The sequence below is a fragment of the Pseudorasbora parva genome, chromosome 3 (assembly GCF_024679245.1).
Source record: "Pseudorasbora parva isolate DD20220531a chromosome 3, ASM2467924v1, whole genome shotgun sequence".
Classification (NCBI taxonomy): domain Eukaryota; kingdom Metazoa; phylum Chordata; class Actinopteri; order Cypriniformes; family Gobionidae; genus Pseudorasbora; species Pseudorasbora parva.
Window position 1 is genome coordinate 3,467,411 of NC_090174.1, and position 18,439 is coordinate 3,485,849.

At 39.3% G+C, this 18,439-nt stretch overlaps 1 protein-coding gene across 1 annotated transcript in view; it reads left to right on the top strand.

The window, feature by feature from the left end:
• The window catches only part of LOC137070425 (astrotactin-2-like), a 620,747-nt gene that overhangs the window by 477,052 nt on the left and 125,256 nt on the right, over positions 1-18,439 (top strand). The gene's annotated exons all lie outside the window — the stretch shown is intronic.

Here is an 18,439-nt window from a genome sequence, read left to right on the forward strand (position 1 = left end):
CAGATCCACTTTATTCTTAACGCTAGAACTGGGTCTGGACTGGCCCTCGGGAGCACTCGGATAATTCATGAATTGCTTAGTCTTGACTGGCAACGCTCCATGCCTCAACCAAACGGTTTCGAACAGAGGGATATATATATATATATATATATATATATATATATATATATATATATATATATATATATATATATATATATATATATATATATATATATATTAGGGCCGGGACTTTAACGCGTTAATTAAGATTAATTAATTACGTGACTTTAACGCGTTAATTAATTACGCAAAAAAAATTTAAAATTTAACCGCATTTATTTTTGCACCGCGGAACGTTTTTCAATAAATCAGTTTCGACGGACCGATTATACTGGAACACCAACTAGCGCTCCGGAGTCACGACAACAACATGGGTGCGTCTCAATCAGCTCCCTAGTTCAGTAGTCAGGGCACTGATCAGGAAGTCAGCCCATTGACTTATGTCTTGATCAGTGCCCTGACTAGGGAACTAGGGAGCTGATTGAGACGCAGGGCTTGAGTGAAAATGAACGAAGAAGCTGATGAGACTGCTTTGCTTGGCCCCGTGGATGGGAAATTTTGTTTTAAAAAACGAAAGAATGGAAGCGTCGTCAAGAGCATGGTTGTGTGCAAGCTATACAACAAGGAATTTGCGTATCACCGCAGCACATCGAGCCTCAAATATCACAGATATGCTTTTGCTAAACTTAATGGCAAACATTGCGCTGGTCTGCTGGACTGAAATAAATAAACTATATTTTGTTGATTAAGCTTATGTATTCAGTCATTATTCAATGGTATACTAAAAATACATGTGAAAAATTACTTCTCATTGTTCTCAGGTCAAATATTTATATGCGATTAAAATGCGATTAATTTCGATTAATTAATTACAAAGCCTCTAATTAATTAGATTAATTTTTTTAATCGAGTCCCGGCCCTAATATATATATATATATATATATATATATATCAATACAAGGGAGTCGAGGATGGAGAGGAAGCGGCCAGGTGGAGCAGAGAGGGAAAGTTGCCCGAGAAGCAGTGAAATATAACAAAATGACTGAACTGTTCATGGCTTCGAGTGCCGATCAGTTTCATCTGTAATTAGATTACTGTAGATTTGTCCTCATTAACATAAGTGTTGACTGCTAGCAAATGATAGTAGTAGCATCCCATTACCACGATCTCTCAAAATACTGTATGCTAAAGGACATTATTATTATATATTGTAGAGTTACAGTAGGCTAGGAATTTAGCCAACAGATATTCACATCGATTTATAGGGTAGGAGCTAGGGCAGACCACAACACAAAAATATGAGCCATAAACATGTTCAGTATAAGGATTTTTCTGTAAAGATATTGCCGTGATTTTGATATTATTATATTAATTTTGACATTTAGGCAAATGATAAAATGTGTTCCATTTGTTGAGTGTTGGGTCATGAACTGAGAAATTAAAATGAGCTTTTGACATTTAAGAGGTCATCATACTATAAGAATACCCTATAAGTTTCAGAACTGGAAGCTTCTTTATTAGTCCTTGTTAGCTTTTATTGTATCCAAGCCCAGAGAACGACTCATTGAGTCTGTCTCAGAAGAAGATCAACGCCTACTTCATCATCACTGCATCTTTGGCTCCGCCCACTGGAGTGTTAGTGAGATGACGAGGAGAGAAGAGCGATACAGGATCACTGCACTACAAATAACATTACCTTCCAGAGGATCCTTATTTATGTTCAACAATGTGAATGTCTCAGTCGAGTATTATTTATTTTTGTTCGGTACATTTCACTGTGGATTCTTTGGGAAATTAGTCGCAATTTCGGTGTAGGCTTTGCAAAGAGACTTTTATGATGAAAATACATAGTAGAAATAGTCAAAACTACACTTTAACGCAAGCAAGAACAGACGGGAGCAAACTCAAATCAAACAAACTGAGAAACTGGGTCGAACGACCCAGGAAAACATGAAAACAAGAAAAATAGAGAAAAAAGAACACACACACACACACACACACACACACACACACACACACACACACACACACACACTAAAGGGAAAGAAAGATATCAGGGAAAATGAAGAGAAGGAAAATGGATGTCACAGTGCAGTTCAAGAGAGCGTATTTCTTTTATTTTTTTAGACAACCCCAGCTTAAGGATTTAAACCTTTTTTTATGAGATGGCCATACAAACAAATTAGGGTTGTCTGTGGTTCCGCCATTTGTTGTGGGTCTATGGAATAGCCTGGAAGAATGTGAAATGTTGTCCCAGTCCATTCCTGTGTCGAGGCTTCCAGTCTCATTTCCTTCCAGTTATTTTAGCTGTACAAAACTATCTGTTAGGTTATTGCTTAATATTGCAAACTGTTTTTTGTTATCATATTATTTGAATTTATTATAGTAATCCTAAACACTGTTTTGTAGCACACATTATTTAACCAATTACAGCTTCTTGTTTCCTATAAAGCTGAATAAACACAGATTCAGAGAAAACAGTTTACTTCCATGTTTCAAAATAAGGTGGATAGCAGCAAATATTGCAGCATGTCAAGCGTAAAATATGTTAAGACATGCTTTTTTAAAGGGGTGGTTGACTATGATTTCACTTTTTTAACTTTAGTGAGTGTTTGAGCATAAACAACAACTGCAAAGTTAAGACGATCAAAGTTTAAATCAAAGGGAGATATTTTATTTTATAGAAATCACTTTTTAAGGACTACAACAAATGGCTGGTAGGGACTACAATGAACTTCTTCACGGGTTAATGACATCACTAACCCTAAAATTTACATAAACCCCGCCCCCGGGAACATGTTGAGAAGAGGAAGAGTTGTTGTAGTCAAGCACATTTGGGAGTCTACATGTTATCTCTTCTTCTTGAGTCTCTTCATCATTGTCTGACTCTGGTTTAAACATTAAAGGCAGAACAGTTTCAGACATTTTCAGTGTGTGTCTGCATGAGGTACTCAGAGCTGCTATAATGAGCTCTTGTAGCTCTTCCCCCTATCCTGAAAGATGACTGGAAGCAGCAGCTCATTTGCATTTAAAGGGACACACAAAAAAAAACTGCACGTTTTTCCTCACCCTCAAAAAGTGACAATTTTAACATGCTATAAAAATGATGCGGGGTATTTTGTGCTAAACACACACACACACACACACACACACACACACACACACACCCACACACACACACACATGGAGCGTGCCGTGTGGTGTTTCCGTGTTTTATGAGGAATTTCCATAGGCGTAATGGTTTTTATACTGTACAAACCGTATTTTCTATCCACCTTACACTGCCCCTTCCCCTAAACCTACCCATCTCAGGAAACATTCTGCATTTTTACTTTCTCAAAAAAACTCCTTCTGTGTGATTTATAAGATGTTTTCCTCATGGGGACCTAAAAACAAGGACAAGGATTTCGGATATTGCCATCTTTGTGGGGACATTTTGTCCCCATACCATAGGGATTACCAGGCACACACACACACACACACACACACACACACACACACACACACACACACACACACACACACACACACACACACACACACAAACACTGGGGACATCAGAGACTTATTTTACATCTTGTAAAAAGTGGCATTATAGGACTCCTTTAGAAAATAACAAAAAAATACCAGTACGTTGACTATACCACACACCTAAATGTCCTTGCATGATTAATTGAAACTCATAAATATCCCCATAAATACTGTGTCTGAAAGGGAAACTTTTGCAAAGATCAGCTGCAAAAATAACCGTCCACCCGTTTCCAGTGTTCATTTCTCATTGTGTATCTTTATTAAATCCTAACAGCAGTTCGTTTTTGCATCTATCTAATCTAGCCCTAAAATGAAATTGGGTAATGCTTGGGCATTGGGTAACCAGTTTGGTTACTGTATAAAGTGGGGTACTGTATAAAGTTCATTTGTAGCAGATAAATGCGGAAAACACAATAAATGGATTAAACTAAAAGGTCTTACAAACCTCTTTCTCAGAAAGTCAGATTTTCTACAAGCAACTAGAGCATTGGGGTTCATCTCGATATGATTATTGCGACATTAATATAATAAATCTGCAGCAGAATGATTAGAGCATGCAGAAGGCTATGCAGAGAGTGGGGAATGTGCTGTTGCTCTTCTCAGATACTTGATTTATTTGCACCTATTTCCACTGGCAAAAATAATAAGATTTGGTCTGAAAATACAAGTGATGTAATATTAACTTATTATAGGCTACTCACAATCACACTTAGTAGTTAGTATTATGAAATTACCTGCAGCCTTTTTCTTGTGTTTTTGCTCAATTCTAATTTTCTAAAGCATTTTTGTGCATTTGTATCACCAACAGGTCCAAGACTGCCTGTAATTAGACTGTTGGTCTCAAGCAAAAGCTTTTGCAATAGATGACAGAGGAAAAATAGAAAATGGCTGAGCCTCAAGGAAGCACTAAATCAATATGTGACTGAAAAGCAAATGAGAATGCTGTATATAAATGAACTGTCATAGGAGAAATGAATGCAGGGGTGCTGTACTGTAGGCTAGCAATGAACACGTGTGCCTTGAAAGCAGACTGAGTCTGTAACCTGTGAAACATTTCAAAGAGAGGAAAGACATTTCTTGGATATGTCTTTCTATGTTCATGTTAGAAGCATTGCATTGCAATAAAAATGGCAACAAACTTAGTAAAATGTCACTGAACCGATATTGTCATAAAATAACACCAACTAAATCCTTGTGGAAAATAAGTGCACTTACTTGTATCGAATGTGCATTATATAACTGGCAGACTGCAAAGGTTGGAGTTAAGTGTCCTACTGAAGAAACAAACACACCAACATTTACATCTGGATACCCAGGGGGTCAGCCGATAAACATCACATTCTTATTTCTGGGTGAAATATGTAATTAACTATCTGAAAAAAAAGTAAGTATAACTATTTTAAATTAAATTATTTTTATAATAAGCACTCGTCTTAAAAGCATTCTAACGTACTTATTTCTCTCAAGCTGAGTGTGTTTTACATCTTTAAATTGTGACAATTTGTCCTCCAATACATTCAAACCTTCATCAAGATGTACTGTGATGACCCAGCTGTAATTTCCCTCATTCTATTATAACACGTCTGCCTGCTAATATCACACACTCATTTTAATCGAGAGATTCATATTGTGGAATGACTTTGCATTAAAACAGCACCATTAAAAAAGCAGAGAGAGAATACATTTCACATTTTTCTGTTTCCATCTCATCCATCCTTACTGATCAAAACCACATACAGAGACTTGAGCATTGTGTGCATTAGGCTGCCCGACCTGGCGAAATGCAGCTTTTGATGTCTCGTCACATGACACAGGGTTCATGTTCAGAGTCACTTCACCCAAGTAGCGTTATTCATTTGAAGCTCCAGGTTGTGTAAGTTCTGAGACTCTTCTTATAACAACTAATTTATTATGATATACTTCTCCAAAAGCTTTTATTGTAAGTGGTTGTGTCTCTACTCTGAGGTCGTGGAAACGTCAGAATCGACTAAGCAGTGACCCCTTTTGGTGAGATAAAGTCAGGCATGTTTCATGAAACTAAAACTGCACGGCGACAATGACAGGAACATGTCAGACTGTCAGTGCTTTATATCCTTGTTAACTCAGTATTCATTATTTAATGACACGCGTTTACAAGCTAAAGAGCTGGAGTGCTGCACGCGGTGCGGCGCTGTAATGTTTTATAGGCCAGCTGACTGCAGCTCAGAGCGTAACAAATGCTGCATCTGTGAATGAATCGAGGGTCAGAGGAAGAGGAAGGAGACAGGGTCGCTCAAAAGAAAGGGAGGAGAGGTGAAGTGGAAGGAGATGGAGTCTCTCAGAAGAAAGGGATGAGAGGTGAAGAGGAAGGAGATGGAGTCTCTCAGAAGAAAGGGATGAGAGGTGAAGAGGAAGGAGACAGGGTCGCTCAGAAGAAAGGGAGGAGAGGTGAAGTGGAAGGAGATGGAGTCTCTCAGAAGAAAGGGATGAGAGGTGAAGAGGAAGGAGACAGGGTCGCTCAGAAGAAAGGGAGGAGAGGTGAAGAGGAAGGAGATGGAGTCGCTCAGAAGAAAGGGATGAGAGGTGAAGAGGAAGAGGAAGGAGATGGAGTCTATCAGAAGAAAGGGAGGAGAGGTGAAGAGGAAGGAGATGGAGTCGCTCAGAAGAAAGGGAGGAGAGGTGAAGAGGAAGGAGATGGAGTCGCTCAGATGAAAGGGATGAGAGGTGAAGAGGAAGGAGACAGAGTCTCTCAGAAGAAAGGGAGGAGAGGTTAAGAGGAAGGAGACAAAGTCTCTCAGAAGAAAGGGAGGAGAGGTGAAGAGGAAGGAGACAGAGTCTCTCAGAAGAAAGGGATGAGACGTGAAGAGGAAGGAGATGGAGTCTCTCAGAAGAAAGGGGGATGAGACGTGAAGAGGAAGGAGACAGTCATTCATAAGAAAGGGAGGAGAGGTAAAAGAAAGATATAGAGGGAGTGTAGGGTACATACTGTACACTTGTACTTACATGTACATAGTTATATTAACGTAAGAAATCATGGTAAATGTGACCAACATCTGATAAAATGGTGTTTTTGTCAAAGACTCCATCCAGATGGGATTCAGAGCGATGGTCAAACACAGATGGAGTAGATGGAGTCCATCAACACCTCAAAGCTTCACAGTCCTAGAGCTCGTCCTGGGGCCACGTTATTCAGTAACATTAGGCAGTTTAGATTTATATACTGTTTAATGTTGATCACATTTTTTTACATGTAATAGTTTATATTGCTTGTTTCTGCTTCTTCTTCATTTGTGTTTTGATGAAGAGATTCAGTACTCTTTCAGTAGATGTGTAATAGCAGTCCATAACTTATAACAGTGAAAACACAGAAGCCTGGAAATGTCAGTCAATGTTAATTGTTGTATGTACTTTACTGAGTAAAATTTGTAATGTTTCTCATAATCAAATTTCTTTTTTTTTTTTTCTTTTTTTTTTTTTGGCATTCCAGAGCCGGTTCTCATGAAGTAACTGGTTCACAAAATCAAACTTAATCAAAATTTAACACCAGGTTGATGACGTAAGATGAACATCTAAAGTAGCACAAATGAGCCAGTTCAACTAGCTGTTGAAGTTTGCTGAGGATTACAGAGGAGTCTGATGAGAAAGTTGACAATACTATGCAAATCTGACACATCTGGCACATACTGGAAAAATACTTTTTCAAAAGGCTTACATTTATATAATAACATGAAACTTGAATTTTACAGTATGCTTTATTGTGCATGCATGCTATTGTTTCAGTTGTTAAGCTAAATCTAGGATTTTTGAGACCTTCTATATATAATTTAATCACAGTTTAAATAACAGATAATGTTCATCCAAGAGAAACAATATGAAGTTGAGCGTTTAGTCACTGGTTTGATTTACAAACACAGAGACAAAGAATATCTGACTGTACATGAATCCTCACTGCTGTTGAATCATTACTGTCGAGTCCATATCATAAAAGTCTGTTTGCAAAGCCTGCACCGAAATTGCGACTGATTTCCCAAAGAATCCACAGTGAAATGTACCGAATACACATAAATAATACTCGACTGAGACATTCACATTGTTGAAAATAAATAAGCGCTTGAGAGCGTTTGGCAGGCAGCGTTTTTTTATTCAGTTGAGACTCTTGTTATGATACGGAAAATCCGCGGAAGTGTTACTACACAGGTAGATGCAACTTTCACAGGTAGTTTGTTGCTGTATTGATTTTATATAAAATTGCAGATACAATGTAAAGTATTTGCTCTGGCTATTGTTTTAAATAATTCTGTTATGTTATTATTGCCTATTGTCATCTGTTGACAGAATGTGGCGGTTGGATGTTGTATTTGTCCCGCCCCTCCTCTACTGTGATTGGACGGCTGGGTGAAAAGTGACAATGATGAGCGCTGCGTTTTACTCAAAGTTGAACATTCTTCAACTCTTGGTGACCAGTAAAAAACACCGAGCTCTCAGCACTTGAGCGTGAAATACTCGCTATGCGCCTTGTTCTCTCCTCGTCATCTCACTAACACTCCAGTGGGCGGAGCCAAAGATGCAGTGATGATGAAGTAGGCGTTGATCTTCTTCTGCAGAGGCGGTCTTGAAAATTACAGTGTATTCTTATTGTATGATGACCTCTTATATGTCAAAAGCTCAAAGAAAAGTATATTTTTCAGTTCATGATGCCCTTAAAATCAGTCTAATGGTATTTATTCTTTGGATATTTTCTTTGCAGATGCAATTTATGTCTATAAAGCTGAAAGGACACTTGCATACTTTTATTACACAATCAAATACATACTGCTCCTTGATAAAGCAGTGTATACAAACTAGAGTAGCTCAAGCATTAGCCGGTAGACATTATTTGGGTGTTACTTAAAGCATTTGGCATCATGCCTGGTTTCAGCACGATAGCCAAGTTGCTGTAGAAGTGGTTTGGGAAGTGAATAATACATAATAAAGCCTTAAATAGACTGTTGTAAATGTTCTTAGTTTAAAGTATGTTCCACAACAGAGTTTTGAGTTTATGATTTCTATAAAACTTTGCTTTAGAGCGATGCATATTGTGAAAAGTGCTATACAAATAAATGTGACTTGACTAAAATACTTGATCAAGTAGTAAATCACAAACAAGCAGAGAGTCACGTTGTATTTCTCGGTGTGTTTACAGCCTGAGGTCTTTATTTGAAAAGCCAATATAGAGATTTTAAAGCAAATCCCAGCCATTAAAGCCCAGTGCATAATCAGCATATAATCTGTTTACATCCCCATTCCATTATGCTCTGATAAACAACAGATTCAAAGCCGTCCACGCTCTGTAAACACTGCTATTGTCTGAGCGGAATATAAATTACCGCTCGCGCCTCCAACGTAACTAATAACTCCCTCATTTGTAATTCAGTTTCTTTCTCTTCTATGAACACGATAAAGTGTCGAGTCGGCAATGCTCTGCTGCTTAGGGTGACACCGCTGCTTTATCAGTGTTGTAGCATCGTCAGCTCTCTCTCTCTCTCTCTCTCTCTCTCTCTCTCTCTCTCTCTCTCTCTCTCTCTCTCTCTCTCTCTCTCTCTCTCTCTCTCTCTCTCTCTCTCTCTCATTACATATGCCTTCAAACAATAGACAATAAAACGATTACAATTATTACTCATATTCTCATCCTCATAAATCTAATCTAAAAGTTCCTACTTTTGTTTCGGAGGTCTCCTACAACTGGTTTACATGCATCTAAGGTCAAAAAACACTTTAATTTGCTCATAATAGACACTGCACATCACCACAGGGTTCAATGATTCTCAAACAACTCCGAAGATTCAGTCTCTCTAAACCCCGCCTTTCCATGAGCATACTCTGCTCTGATAGGTCAGATAGCCCAGTATAGTGTGATTGACCAGGTGGCCCAGTGTGTTGTGTTTGGTCTAATCTACTCTGATTGGCCAGATGGTCCAGTGTGTTTGGTCTAATCTACTCTGATTGGCCAAATGGTCCAGTGTGTTTGGTCTAATCTACTCTGATTGGCCAGATGGTCCAGTGTGTTGTAATTGGTCTACTCTGCTCTGATTGGCCAGATGGTCCAGTGTGTTACGATTGGTCTACCGCTTACAGCGCGTCTCAGAAATGAAACACTCATTACCATAAGTGAACTTCAGCTCCGAAGGCTTCCTAAAGCTCAGAGATTGTACACACTGTAAAGACAGTAATGATAATGTTCATTTTACCATATCAATTCGAGTGCAAATTTGATGGTGAAAAATTGGAATAACTAGTTATTAAATCTGAACCTCCATCGCAAGGACGACTTGAGCCGGACGTTTCTCAGGGGCAAGTTTTCACTCAGATTGTTGAACATTTTAAGATGCAAGAAAATAACTTTATTTATAATGCACTTTGATCTTTAAAACTTTGCAGACCTTTTATATCCATAAACAGCTGGATTACACACGGCATGAAAGGTCATATCTGAAAAAGCATAACAGGGGCACTTTGAGCCTGAAGAAGTGATTTAAAGGGCAGATTGAGATGGAGATGTGCGGGAGTTTAAAGGCGGGTGTATTTGGACAATCGGGAGGTCTTGAGATATTACACACGCTACACACGAGGCTGTTAACGTGATAATCGCATCAAAGCCGCTGGTACGCGGCACTGGAGCCGGCGGCAATCACACGAGCTTTCATGCTAAACAGAGAGACCGGAGCCTTCAATGTTGCTGAAATCTTCGGATAGGAAAAAGAAAGAAAATTATTTCTGTGCATGATTTGTTGAAAAGCAGAGAACAGCAGCCATTTCTTTTACCAGAAACAACCAGGGAGAGAGAGGGCGCATGTCCGTAAGTGTGTGTGTGTGTGTGTGTGTGTGTGTGTGTGTGTGTGTGTGTGGACACTGTATGGTTGCAATAATCCACTAATGAGGAAGTTTTCAGTTCTGAAACTTACAGGATATTCTTATAGTATGATGATCTCTTATATGTCAAAAGCTCAAGGATAATTTGATTTCTCAGTTCAAACACTGTTCATTGTTGCAGCACCTCTTTTCACAGTCTATCTGAAACACTCTGATTTCTACAAAGTGCTTTGATTGGCCAGCTGACCCAGTGCGCTGTGATTGGCCACCTCAAGTGTGTGTCGAAAAAGCTTCTTCAGAAAGCTGTCGTCTGTGCACTGTACACAAGGAAACGTTTGGGTTGTACTGCTTAGGAACAGTGTTATAAATACATCTTAACTTCCGCCTAGTTATTAATAAACAACGGCAAGTTTTTGAGTTCAGAGATCTTGCCCATTCCATTTATATATGACTGAAAAAATATGCAAAACAGTGTGTTGTGGTTGGCCACCTCAAGCGTTTGTTGATGATGCAATTCGCTGTACGATAATCCCGAGCTTCAGCTTCCAGGTCTTTAAGCAAGTGTAAACACACAGTTAATAATAATTTAGTCAGTTTCACCATATCCGTTTATGATCAAGCCGATCGATCAGAACCAACCTAGCAAGCGCAACTTGAGCAGAATGTTTTACAGCTGGTAAATTAGTATTTTTACATAGCCAGCGTTGTACTTCAGAAAGCTGTACACAAGCAAACTTTTGAGTTGTTCTTCTCAGGAACAGTGTTATAAATTAATCTTAACCACTGCCTAATTAAAGGTGCACTATGCAACTGTCCATCCACTGGAGGGCGCCTATTCAAAAAACTTTTTTTTGGGACTTTTATTATGACGGGACGGGACACAGTCGCCGGGCGCGCTGACTATTTCTGTTTTTCATGAGTATAAGTTAAAGCAGCTCAGTTTATCATATTAGATACATTTAAGTGTGTTTAAAATGATGTTATGATGTTACTCTGTGCGTTCGCTCGGCGCTGCTGTGACATGTTCACACTGCTAAGAGAAAAGCGCTTCTGCAGAATAAAACCGAGGGTAGCACAGATATGACGCGATTGACAGGCGACTCCCTCAAACGCTATGCTGACACGTCCCTGTCCTTAGTTAAAATAGCAATTTTCTCACAATTTACAAATAGTTGGAAACATTTGGGATATTGTAAGTACTCAACTGAATAAAATATATAACTGGCCTAGTGGTTTTTGGATATTTTACTGCAAAAATACTACATAGTGCACCTTTAATAATAAACAATGGCATGTTTTTGAATGCAGAAATCGTACCCATTCCATGTATGTATGACTGAAGAATATGCCTCACATTATTAGTTTGCTTACATCAAAACTGTGAACATTTTATATGCAATTTATTAATGCATAAATATTCTATATTTTTGGAGTGTAATCCTATAAAGAAATAGTGCATAAAGCCAATAAAATCTCCACACTGTTCTTTTAAAAAATTGACACGGCTCGAGGGGGAAGCCCATCTGTTCTGTACAGCAGCCCGAGGCTCTCAGACGAGCTCAGAGATTTCATTCGCAACTTGTCTCTGACAATACGGCAGACCAACCGGATATGTCCCTGCCAATAATTTGCTGTCAAAGCGATAAAAGGACATGTTGTATCTTTAGCACCAGTCAAACTGTGAGTGGTGCGTGTGTGCGACTATTCGAGCTCTGCGTGTGAGGAGCGTTCGCACATGGACTCATGGTGAGATAATGCCATAAAACAGAAGCTGCACAGACTGTGACAGCTGCTAATGGGAGGAACTCAACTCAAGTGTGAGCTTGATTTCTCATTTTCTGTCCCACAATACAGAGATGAGGATTTTGTTGTCTATGAATTATGACATCTTGTATAACTGATTATTGGCAGGCTTTATTAAATGCAATTTTTGGTCATTGTAGATGTTTTTCACAACCAAATTGTTGGTCATTCTTCAATTTACTAACACATGCTCATTGGAAAAATGATATTACATTGCTTTTTGCATATTTCAAAACAATTTCAAAGTGAGTGAATGGCACTAAAAGCATTTTCAGTTGTCTCTGGCCCCATTTTTCAATATGTAATATAAGTATGTATGTCCCCAGAATGTGTCTGTGAAGTTTCAGCTTAAAATATCCCACAGATCATTTATTATACCATGCTGTTAAATGCCTTCCGGTTTTGAGTGGAAGGAAAAACATGCTGTTTTTGTGCATGTATCTTTAAATGCAAATGAGCTGCTGCTGTGCCCCCTATTCAGAAGAAGGTGGCGCCTGTACAGCTCATGCCTCGAAAACTCTGCCAAAAACTAAAACATATGTTTGCTTTTGATTATCATCTCTATCGCGCTCACGATCACGATCAAGTGACATGGCAGTCCTTCATCTTCATGAGAGTTTATGATCTGCATGCGTTTTAGAGCCATATCAGTCTAAACCTCTGATATATGGTTTTCTGAGCGCACACACACCTGCAGCACGCACACAGAAAGCTGTGTGTCAGACGGAGCATCCCGTGAGTATTAAACTAAGTTCTCTTTCACGTCTTACTGCGCTTAATCTGAATGCTCTGGAGAGGAGATAAACATGGCCGACTGTGTACAGCTCACTGTGGGCGGAGTCTGGTCAGTCGTGGGCGGGGCCTAAGCATGTCATACTGCTAGAATCTGTAAACGGCTTATTCTGAGACACTGCTTAGAATTTATGGGGGTTAAAAAGTAGTGGGTGAATTTTTTACCATTACAGAGTGGCCATTTTATCTTGCTTCTACTTTTATCGTGACTTGTGTTTCACAAGCGCTTCACATCACCAGTATAATGCTCTACTAGGTGAGCGAACAAGCAGGTTTAGTACATCAGAAAAGACACACATGGAGCTGATCATGGTATATCAAAATGTAGTAGAACAATAGTGCAATAGTATTGTGCAAGAAACCATGCAAAATGAAAGGGGTGGTTCCGTGTTTTTTTTCTAGGCTCGTTTGTGTTTATGGGGTGCACTGTAACATATCTTAATACTTTTTTTTTCTTTTTTTTATGCCGTATTTTTCTTATATTTGACCTTTATTCCACACACTGTCTCCACTTTGCTTTGAACGGTTCGTTTGCTTCCTGCTTCTATGAAGCCCATCCCTCCTAAAAACGTAATGGTCTTAGATTGGTCAGATGGCCAAATGTAGTTTCCTGTATTTTTATTGGCTGAAGTGCCAAGCACAGGTTGCCGGAAACACCACGTCCCTTACCATTACGGGCAGAAGTCACATCTGCGGAGACCAGCAAGGGTTTATGATGTCACCAACATCAACCGGCTGTTTTTGTAGGCAATAAACTGGTATAACTTTAAAAGACAATATCTCTGTTTGCATTGAACTTTCAGCGCTGTAACTTTGCAGATACTGTTTATGCTCAAGCAGCAACATTACACACTAACTAAAGTTAAAAAAGTCAGATCGCATGCAAACACCCCTTTAAGTCTTTATTAATCAATATTCTGACCCTATAATTATGATTTGTATGAAAAGGACTAAAGGTTTCAGCTGGAATCTGCAGTTTTCCTCAAATGTACATAGAAGCAAATTTTTCCAACGAGGCTGACTTTCAGCCATCCATGTAATAAGCAGTCATTTTTGACCCTTTATAAGAGTCAAGTGTGCATATTTCAGGAACAATCCCTCTTAACACACCACCATCCATCACTGTTACACAAACCAACTTACTGTACGATACAGGAACAATCCCACTGGAGCAACCTGAGGTTAAACATTGAGTGTATGATTTCCAAACTAAAGGGGAAAAAATACAGTTTGAAGAAATATTTCATGAACACTCCCCGTCTGGACAAATGGGTAGTTCTGTAACTGGTCAACATCATCAGGCTGTAATAGAGCCATTGCTGAGGCTTAAACCAGCATTTTTCCCATTTACTGACTATCCATCCGTTCAACTCACAGAATATATACAGATCAGGCATAACATCATGACCATATCCAAATATGTTGTTGGTCCTCCTTTTGCTGCCAAAACAGCCCTGACCTGTTGAGGCATGGACTCCACTAGATCCGTGAAGGTTTGCTGTGGTATCTGGCACCAATATTTTAGCAGCAAATCCTTTAAGTCCTGTAAGTAACTAGGTGGGGCCTCCATGGATCGGACTTGTTTGTTCAACACATCCCAAAGATGATCGATTGGATTGAGATCTGGCAAATTTGGAGGCCAAGTCAACACCTCAAACTCGTTGTTGTGCTCCTCAAACTATTCCTGAACCATTTTTTTGCTTTGTGGCAGGAGCATTATCCTGCTGAAAGAGCCATAGCCACCAGAGAATACCGTTTTCATGAAAGGCTGAACATGGTCTGCAACAATGCTTAGGTAGGTGGCACGTGTCAAAGTAACATCCACATGGATATTCCCCAAAACATCACACTGCCTCCACTGGCTTGCCTTCTTCCCATAGTGATTCTTGTGCCATGTGTTACCCAGGTAAATGATGCACACACACCCGGCCATCCACGTGATGTAAAAGAAAACGTGATTCCTCAGTCCAGGCAACCTTCTTACATTGCTCCGTGGTCCAGTTCTGATGCTCACGTGCCACAGCGGGGTCAGGGGTCAGCGTGGGTACCCTGACTGGTCTGCGGCTATGCCGCTCCATACGCAACAAACTGAGATCCACTGTGTATTCTGACACCTTTCTATCAGAACCAGCATTAAAGGTGCCCTAGAATGAAAAACTAAATTAACCTTGCCATAGTAAAATAATAAGAGTTCAGTACATGGAAATCACATACTGTGAGTCTCAAACACCGTTGCCTCCTCCTTCATATGTAAATCTTATGCATGAAAAACACCACGGAAAAAAAAAGTGTTTCTCAGCATAACGCCAACTGTGAAGCAATCGTTGGGGATCATTTATATGCACGCCCCTAACATTTGCATATTTCCGAACATGTTCATTGTCAGACGGAACTGACGGAGCGAATCATCGGGACTGCAGATAAACAAGCGACACTCGAGGAGAGCAAAAACGGCTCTAATGACACACGTCATGTTCAGGCTGTGCAGGAGACGTGAGGACTTTTCTACCCTTCACACAGATAAATAATGTCAACAGTCATGGTTGAGGTTTATTATAATCCGATACCACAACAATTTAATTCAAGATCATTCGTTTGTTTGGCCCATTTCAAGCAAGCTTCGCTCAGCGTCTTAAACTGAAGAAAGGGGCAACTGTATTCCTGCAAGCAGAAAGTAGCGATTTTATCCACTTATTGACTGTTTAAACAATTTCTGATTAAATTGAAAGTTTCTTTCAGTTTCAGAGAGACAACATTGTCTAGATAACGCAAGATACTAGTACAGTAACAATAGGAAACACCAAGTACCATACCAAACTAAATAGTGTCTCTAATGACAAAGGGTAATATTATTTTGTATTACAAAATACAACTGTAGATAGGTTGCTTACAGATAGTTCACTCGATCCTTCTAGCAAGCGTCACCTTATCCACCATATAAAACAATTTTATATTTATTTTATTTGATTATACGATTTATATATTTTTATTTTATTTTTGAGAACTTAAATATGATGTTTTTGCATGCTTGTATTTCAGAGTACATCACAGTCACTGTGTAGCCTACATTGGGACTAACGTTATATAAACATGCAATATCATTGACGAAAAAAGACGAGTCTAAAATCACTGATTTTGGTTTTGTCTGAGGGAAGGATGAGCGTTCGTGCTTGTGCTTGCCAGATATCTGTCCTTTAAATCCCACAAATAGAGCTTTTCTGTGAAAAGAACATGCATTCTATCCAGTGTTTTACCTAATCATGTACAATCTGGCAACCATATGCACGCGAGCTCTCTCTCGCGTGTGTGCGGATGATCTGAAAACACCAATAAACAAGTAAGCTGTATTTTATCAATCTCCATTTGAGATGTTCTGCTTCAAGTGTCATTCAGTCGGTCTGTTCTGTCAGGATGGTCAGGACTCACGATCAGCTGAACTGCTGTGTGCTGCGAGCTGCTGAAATAACCCAATCAGAGCAGAGCTCAACATTAATATTCATGACCCTTCCAAATAAGGCAAAACAGAGCATTACATCCTAGGGACAATTTCAAGGGTTGTAAATAGACCTGGAAAATTGTATCTGGAAAATGTTTGGCCTTAAATAAGCCACATACCCTCTATGTAGATACCAGAGAACAATTTAACATATTGTTTCAACTTATTCTAGGGCACCTTTAACTTCTTGAGCAATTTGAGCTCCAGTAGCTCGTCTGTTTGATCGGACCACACGGGCCAGCCTTTGCTCCACACGTGCATCAATGAGCCTTGGCCGCCCATGACCCTGTGGCCGGTTCTCCACTGTTCCTTCCTTGGAGCACTTTTGATAGACACTGACCACTGCAGACCGGGAACAGCCCACAAGAGCTGCAGTTTTGGAGATGCTCTGACCCAGTCGTCTAGCCGTCACAATTTGGCCCTTGTCAAACTCGCTCAAATCCTTACGCTTGCCCATTTTTCCTGCTTCTTACACATCAACTTTGAGGACAAAAAATTAACTTGCTGCCTAATATATCCCACCAACTAACAGGTTCCATGATGAAGGGATCATCAGTGTTATTCACTTCATCTGTCATTGGTCATGATGTTATGACTGACTGGTGTATAAATTAATTTAAATGTATGCATTTGGCAGACATACATGTTTTATCAGTTCATGCATTCCCTAGGAATCAAACCCATGGCACTGGAGTTACTGGCATCACTGTAAGAGACACATTAGTACCTTACATTACAGCTGTGACACCAACAAGTACAAAAAAATACTCATTTTGTAGTATGTTCTTTGACATAAGAGTTGCATCAATGTTGTAGTATCAAGTATATCAAGTTAATGTAGTTTTCATGGTTTGATACTGGGATAAACAGTTGTATAATTTGACATAACTAATGCATTTCCCACACACAGATGGACTTAAGAGTGTTTTATTTATCACTTTTGTATTGTGTAACTCCTACTGAAACTCAAAACACAAGAGCGAGAGCATCGTGTCCTGTTGCATTAGGCATAGTGCAGTGTTAGGACATGCGCTTGCACAGCCGGAGAAATATTTCAGGAGCAATGATGAGTCATTTGCCTCATATTTTGTCATGATTTTTCTCATCATGTGTGAGCAGGCGAAGTGGGCCGTTTCAGAAATGTGTCATTATTTAGTGGGCTGGTGAGTTTGAATGGCACATTGATTGTGTGCAAAAGAACAAACTAAATGAGGAATATCAGCTCTGTGTGTGTGTCTGTCTGTCACAGGTCAGTTGAGCAGGCAATTCAGAACAAAAGATGGCTTCTGAAATTCTCTGAATATGAAATGTCATGTCACTTCACATCATTGCATTTCATTTTGCACAACGCCTGTTTGAAGGATGCATGTCTTCCATCAGGTTTGGGTTGTCATGAGGCCTAATGTTGTCTACTATCGAACAGATAAGCATTTTCTATCAGTTTACCTTGATTGGAAACAAAAGTGTTCTTTGAGAACCCGTAGAAGCTGGAACCTCTGCACTCTGAATGAGTCGAAGAACAGGCTGAAAACACAAGTGATGTTCTGGTGTTATTACAGAGGAAGTTGTCCCTCTAGTGGAAGAAATGAGCTTGGACAGCTTCAGTTCACTTGAGTTGAGAATGTGGCAAAAATGTTACAAAAATCAGAGTTTAAAAGATTTAACTCAGAAATTGCAAGTAATGTTGATGGTTGTGTTAGATCACTTTAATAGATTTCTGCTATCAGAAGATAGCCTGTCTGTTTTGTTTAATAACCAAAGCTTGTCAACATTAAGTTATTAACACAAACACTAATGTGACTTTAACATTGATTTACTGACTTATTGCACACAAAAGTGTGGACTAATTAATATCTATTCTTTCTATCTGTCTCTCTATCTGTCTGTATATCATTTGTTTATATCCATCCATCCATCCATCCAAGAAGAAAGGTTTCTGTTAGTGTC